Consider the following 7273-nt stretch of genomic DNA (forward strand, 5'->3'; position numbering starts at 1 on the left):
TTGTTTGGAGATGACAAGTATTCTATTCACAGAAACAAATACAGTTGGAAGAATTTTTCCTTGTTTCTTGGTAGATGGGACGGAGAGGTAGGTTTGAAACAGTTTCTTGTGGTCTTAATATAAGGGTAAGATTGTCTGTATCCACCTTCGTACTCATGGGCAACGGCTCACCGCCCATGGTCATGGGGGATAATTAGTTTTGTGTAAGGCTTTTTTCACGTAATAATCGTGTAAAAATGATACAAATCACAAGATTATTTTCATATTAGTGTAAAACGTAGTTATTAAAGAATTCGTTTTACAAATACTTGCATAAAGCCGTCTTATACATGCAACAGTAGTGTGCAATTGTGCATGGGGAATTATGAACTTGAGAAAAATTAATGACAAAAAACAACTAAATGTGGAAATAAGTCCGTAGGAATAGGATGCTTCAAAATTACTCCATAGAAAGCAATTTCAGCAATAAGTCACATCTTAATAGTTAGGTCAGGAGATCCCTCAAAACAAAACAAAAATTAGTTAGGTCAGGAGATTTAGAAACGTGCAAATTTTGCATTAACTATTATTAATTACTCTTCCTCAGTAGTATGAATTTCATGGATCCACGTAAACAACCTGAAATATATTTCCACAAAATGCAGCAACACAATTCACTTGAAACGGATGCATGATAAAGTGTAGTTGAAACGGATGCCTCATAAAGTGTTTTCATTTAAACAACTAGTTTTATTTCCCGTGATTATTTTATACTCCCTCAATTTAACTCCACTTTACATGTTTATTTTATCACGTTTGCCAACACAATTTTTGCGCGGTAAATATCTTTAGTTACGTATTTGCAAAAATTATAAAAGTTGGATATTTTTAATGTACACTTAAAGACGAATCAAATAAGATCTCACATGAATATATTTTAACTTATGTATCGAGAGAAAATTAAAGTTGAATGCCCGCTTGTAAATAGTGTAGAAAAGAGAAACATGCAAAGTGGAGTTAAATGGAGGGAGTATATTGTTTTAGAAATTACTCCGTGTTTGTTTACTTGAAAATATTTTTCTATCCAGTCCGTTTTTCTTAAGACCATTGTTTTTGGTCTGAAATAAGACGGATAACATGTCATCATTTTACAATAAAATGTTGTTGTTTTTTGATAACATGTTACCATTATTGTTCACATCATTTTCAGGGAAAAAAATGACACCTCTAGTCATAACATTTTGTGAATTAATTGGTTACATTTTCTTAAAAAATGGTAACATTTTATCCGTCTGACAAATAAAACCAAAAGTGTCGGTCTGAAACAAGAATTTGTGTTTTCTATCATGCCTTTAAATTCAAACTTGATTAATGTGATAAACCATTGGGAATTAGGATTACATTTTCTCCGTTAGTCTTACTATTATGTCCAAATCTATTCCAAGAAAAACAATTATGCCTTTAAATTCAAACTTGATTGAAATAATAACCCGTTGGAAATTAGGATTACATTTTCTTCGTTAGTCTTACTATTATATCCAAATCTATGTCAAGTAAAAAATTGTGGTCATCTAGTTATAGGAAAGATCATTGGTGTGACACCTCACTTGATGGGTCTCAAGATCCATTTAAGATAGTTCTAAAAATTATAATTTGTCAATTGATATGAGATTGTACATTAAAATTTATATAATTATACCTTATAGTTAAAATGTTTGAATCAAACCCATACAAGGAATGCGTTTAGCTTATTCCAAACTTATATCCAGGGCCGTCCAATGAAATTTGAAGGCCCGGTTCCAAATATTATTTAGAGGCCCTTGTTAAGGTTATCTTGAATCTTTTTTTTTGTTACAATGGAGACAACCAATCACTTATAGTGATTAAATTAAAAAAACGCTTAAATGGTCAATATTTTTTTAGCTACTCCGTATTTAGCAAAACATGATCCGAAAAAAAAAAGTAATTGAATTTTTTTGAATTATTTGAGTGGGATTTAAAATATTCGCAAATTTATTTAGCTATTTAGCAATAAATTCTTGTGTATGAGAAGGCAAGCAAAGACAAAAAAAATATTATTGAAAAGATAGCGAATCAAGGATTTGATCCCCCAACCTTTTGCAATATTTGCTTTATGAACTAACCACTACTTCTGATAGAATGAATTGTTGCACCTCTTTCTTTCATTTTTTATATTTCAATGAGCCAACTGAGGTATCTGAGGCCCTTTTCATATTGGGCCCCGGTTCTAGGAACAGTCTAAACATGCTTAAATACGGGTCTGCTTATATCTTGTGTTAATTAAAATTTACTATGACCGATATACATTTAACGTAGAGATCAATTATTTTCTCAAGTAAGAGGGGCTTTACTAGTGGTGGAGCTAGGAGGCTAGCACGATTGAACAAAACTTCTAAGTAAATCGAACAAAATTTCTCAAATAGTTCAATATGTAAATCTTACAAAATTTCTAAGTATTATGTATGGTTGATAGCTTTGATTCTTGGACAATATTTTTGAAGAAATAACACTTCATGTTGTAAGTCTTTTCCACATTACTCTCGAAATTACGTGCTCACGATTAAGGGAATACAAGTCATATACGACTTTGATTAGATAACTTTTACTCCTAACATCTTATTTTTGGTCACCCTTCTAAGACCATCCCCAAGCAGAAGGTCGCCTTAATCGGGTCACCAAAAATTTTCCTCTTAATCGCACCTTATTAATCTTGACCCACTTTCACTCTCCCAAGCAGAAGGTCACGACCTAGGTCACCAACCCAATCATTTTTCCACTTTCCAACATTTCCAATCATTTACCATATCACTATCCACCAAAACCTCTCTCTTACTTTTACAATTATTACTAACAAATTATAAATAAATTAATTTTTTATATTTAATTTTGTTAATATCTTAATATAAAAAAAATGATCCGGATAATAAATAAAAAATTAATTTTAAATCAGTATTAAATATAAAAAAGGTAAAAAAAATAATTATTTTGATAGATGGTTATATCCAATTGAACCGTCAAAGTTTAAATACATCGACATATAGTCTTGCAATCGTTAATTATTTCAAACAATTTATTTTATTATGATCTATACAAATATATCATCTGACATTATAAAACCGTCTCATACAATAATTTAACCAAAACTTTAAACCAAAAAAATTCACACAATCCACAAAATTGGATCGTTGGTTCTTATCCCCTTTCCCAACAAAATCATTTCCAACTTTCCCAAAATCCTTTTCCACAACTTAATTTACCTTTTTTCCTCTTCATTTTTCCCATCTTTATTTTCTCCTAAATTAATCGACATTCACAACATTACTGATCTTCATCATCACCACCATGATCTATCGAAGATCACCATCATCATCATCGTTCGATCTTTTATTTTGACAAAGATAGAAACCGTCAGACGAGAAGGTCATCACCATCGTCATCGATCTTGAGTGCATCACCATCATCGGACATCCCAGATCTATTCTTGCTCAGGTTTCTTTTATTTCTTTCTTTCTCTTTTATTTACCATCATCGATTATTTCTATGAATATGTCGATCATCACCATCCAACCTTACTTGAGGTAATTAATTTTGTTTAATTTAATTACTTTTTTTTTAATACCTTTTTCATTATTAAATTGGCCAAAATATTTACTATATATTTCTCATTTGATCTAGTAATAATTCAGTTACTGAATCTCTTACTTTTCCACAAAAATGGCAGGATGCTTTGCAGAGGGCTGACAAGTTCATTTCCGTCCGTCCTTTTCATTTTTGAAGAACAAATGAGAGGATGACATGTGTTGGGTCACCAATGTTACCAATATCCCAACTCAAGGTCACCAGGTGACCCTGAGTTATTCAGGGTCACCAAATTAGCATCCTAATACCACTTAATTATGTAATTAGCATGACCCAACAAGGTCACGACCCGGTTGGTGACCTTGCTTGGGCATGGTCTAAGTAATCCATTCCAAGTTAATTAACACATTGGAAATAAATAAAAATGCTTAAGACTACTACATATTTATCATTATTTAAATTTTATCCAAAAACTGGGAAAAAATGAATAAACGAAAACTCATGTAGATTCGGATGGAGCAACATATTAATGGATCAAAATCTTGAATAAATGCAAATCATCTAAAACGCAAACCATAATTATAGGAAAATGAGAGACAAAATGCTTTAAGCCTTTGCTGTTGCAACTCAAAACCGGTCCATACTCTTCAAATAAAGATTATAACATATGAATTATGAAGGTATATTCAACAATATATACAATCACTATTAGAATTACTAATGAAATTCAACTTGTTACTTTCACTATGAATATACAATAATTATACGGAGTAATTTTATGAATAACTCATCTTAAATACGGTAAACATTGAGTACAATGAAATACTCCCTCCTATTCACTATATTCTTCCCTATTTCCTTATTCGAATTATTCGGGTTTTTTTCCCTATTTCCCTTTTTGGGTTGATTTGTGTGGTCCAAATTAAATTGCATGTGGGGTAGTGTGTTTTGTGTGGTCCAAATTCACTTTCTTATTTCTTGTGCAAAAAGAAAAGGGGAAGAATATAGTGAATAGGAGGGAGTATCAAAATAGCGAAAGGAAAATGAGTACGGAATTCTAGAAATTGGGAAGTGACGACAACTATTGCCAGTTTGCCATGGCCTTTAAATGATAAGAAGAATAGCAGCATGCACTAATTAGCTAAACTTGTATTTTAATAGAGATTATGTGATACCCCCATACTCCAAGTGTCTTACCAGGACCACTTAGGTATAAGAACGTCACCATCTCGGTTACCCGAGGCTATGATAATCATAAGACAATAAAAAAACATACTTTAAAAGTAAAAACGGTTTAAGTGATTACAAGTTCGAATCCCAAAACTGTTAACTGAAATACATCAATTCCAAAACTGTCTACTAATAAAACTGTCACAACTAAAAGACATCGTCTGACACAACGGAAGACTCTTCTAACTGTCACGTGATGACTCATCCCAGCTAGCCCATATGCATCATATCAAACATGTTCAATAACTATTCACCATCCCCGAATGGATCACCACAGTTTTACAAAACAACAACGGGGTCAGTATTAATTACACGATACAAACCAATATGAAGCAAACGCCAAACAGCTCAATCACACATCAATCCCCAGTCTCCACATCAATCTCCATACAACTGACTACACACTAAAGTGTGTAGTCCTGCTAGAGTACTCATCGCAACAAGTACTCCACACCGCCAGTGGGGGACCGCAGCCGTACCCACCAAATCCCCGCTCATCAACCACTGAGCGAATAACCTAAGTTTCCTTAATGTGCACATCCTCCTGTGGCGGGTTCCACAGGAGGCGAACCAAGGGCGTGAAGCCACTCCCGCAAGTGACTACTCCACTCAGCCAGGGACGCGCCCCGAATATCACAGACAGTTATACAACAACAATCAACAATATAAACCAACAGCCGTCACAAATCACCCGATAACCGACTTACTCGATCGAGTAAGTCACTTAACTTACTCGATCGAGTGACCCTTACTCGATCGAGTGCCAGGCTTACTCGATCGATTAGCCTACAGGCAGACTACTGTTTTGCGTAAAATCCAACTTACTCGATAGAGTAAGCCCTACTCGATAGAGTACCCTAAGACTCATAAAACCGTAGTATTACTGATTAACTGCAACAAATAAAAGAAGGGTAATGTTAAATACAACCCAGTGGGTTTGGGTTGTATTTAAGCATTAAATATCTTTTAATTTGGGTGTTAACTTAGCAATTAAGAACTAAATTACACATTAACCAATACATTTAATGCATATATCAAGAATTTATTTCCTCTTTTGATTTCTTAAATACAACCCAGTGGGTTGTATTTATCATTACCCATAAAAGAAAGACATACCTTACTCATGAAAATATGCATGCAATGCAGACCGTCAACTCTTGTTAAACGTATAATTTCTTCAAAAATACATGTAGAAAACATTAAAATGAACACATTTTAATTACTTTCGTAAATTTGAAAATCTTATTGGATGAGTGGAATCTAAAAATGCAAACACAATGAATAACGACATGCATATTTAAGTTGTTTCTGTAATATTAAAGGACACTCATGCTTATTTGATCACCAAACACAGTTCAAATATAAAACTAAATAATTTATTATACAAATTTTACAGACTACGGAGTAACGCTTAATTGCTAGGTATGTAAATATATAAAGTAATTTGTATTAGTAATTCATATGAATATATGATTGAGTACATAGAAAGACGTTTGTTACACTGAATTTAAGAAGGAACTCAAGCATGGGAGGAAGATGATGAGTTGTTCATTAAATTTCTTGATTACTGCCTTTTATTTAGGTAGGTGGTAAGTTGTTTTTTTTTTTTGAGTAAAAGATCAATTTCATTAATAATAATAATAATATGTCATACAAGAATTGCAACAAAAATTAAAATTAATTGAATACAAATTTGTAAAACACAAGCAAGACAAACTCTTCCTAAAACTAAGATCGTTATTAGATAAAAGCGCTTCTGCACACCACCCTCTAACATACCGTTGTTTCTTCATACAACCAACTGCGAGGGGATCCATAGATCTGATAATAAAGTTTTGAAAGAGACGAATCTTGTCTGATCTCACAAACCGTAAGCAATAATCCAATATCCATTGCAGCACCATATGACTACAGATAAGACCATTGATCTTCCACATAATTCTTGAACCTCTCAAATAGAGGGATGAATCTCACACAAGATGAGGACCAAACTCACACAGAGGTGAGGACAAATCTCCAATAAAGGAGAGGCAAGAGTTATTTGCATATAATTAATAATTAATAGATATTTAGTAAGAAAAACGGAAAAATTGGGGCTTACCTCCACCAAAATTGGTAGACGGTAGCCCCTAATTGATGAACTTGAAGATTAGGGTTAGGATTTTTAGAGGTTTTTAGAGAGAGAGATATTTGTGTGGTATGATATGATTAGGTGGTGAGTTGTAATTTGTTAACAATATGAAGTAGGAGTATGCAGTAATTAAGGGTACGTCTTTTTTTTTTGACTAGTTGGTTCTCCGCGCGCGTTGCGCGCGGAGTTCCAAGGACCATCTCTGTCTTTTCTGAAAATATTTTTAGCTTAAATCTTAGCTTAGGAATAAACTTATAAGCCCGTGATTAAGTATAACGCATATTCACATAACAATCCGAGTGTGAAGTTGGAAATTACAGAGCAAAAACCGAG

General features: G+C 33.2%; 1 long non-coding RNA gene across 1 annotated transcript; it reads right to left on the reverse strand.

Moving 5' to 3' along the window:
* Positions 1 to 4834: 4834 nt before the first annotated feature.
* Positions 4835 to 7068, reverse strand: LOC141594328 (uncharacterized). The gene is made up of 2 exons (XR_012522125.1): positions 6589 to 7068; positions 4835 to 5055 (listed from the first exon to the last, which is right to left on the reverse strand). It is a non-coding gene; the product is annotated as an uncharacterized LOC141594328 (long non-coding RNA).
* Between the last annotated feature and the right edge of the window lie 205 nt (positions 7069 to 7273).

Source organism: Silene latifolia, chromosome 8 (genome assembly GCF_048544455.1).
Source record: "Silene latifolia isolate original U9 population chromosome 8, ASM4854445v1, whole genome shotgun sequence".
Classification (NCBI taxonomy): Eukaryota; Viridiplantae; Streptophyta; class Magnoliopsida; order Caryophyllales; family Caryophyllaceae; genus Silene; species Silene latifolia.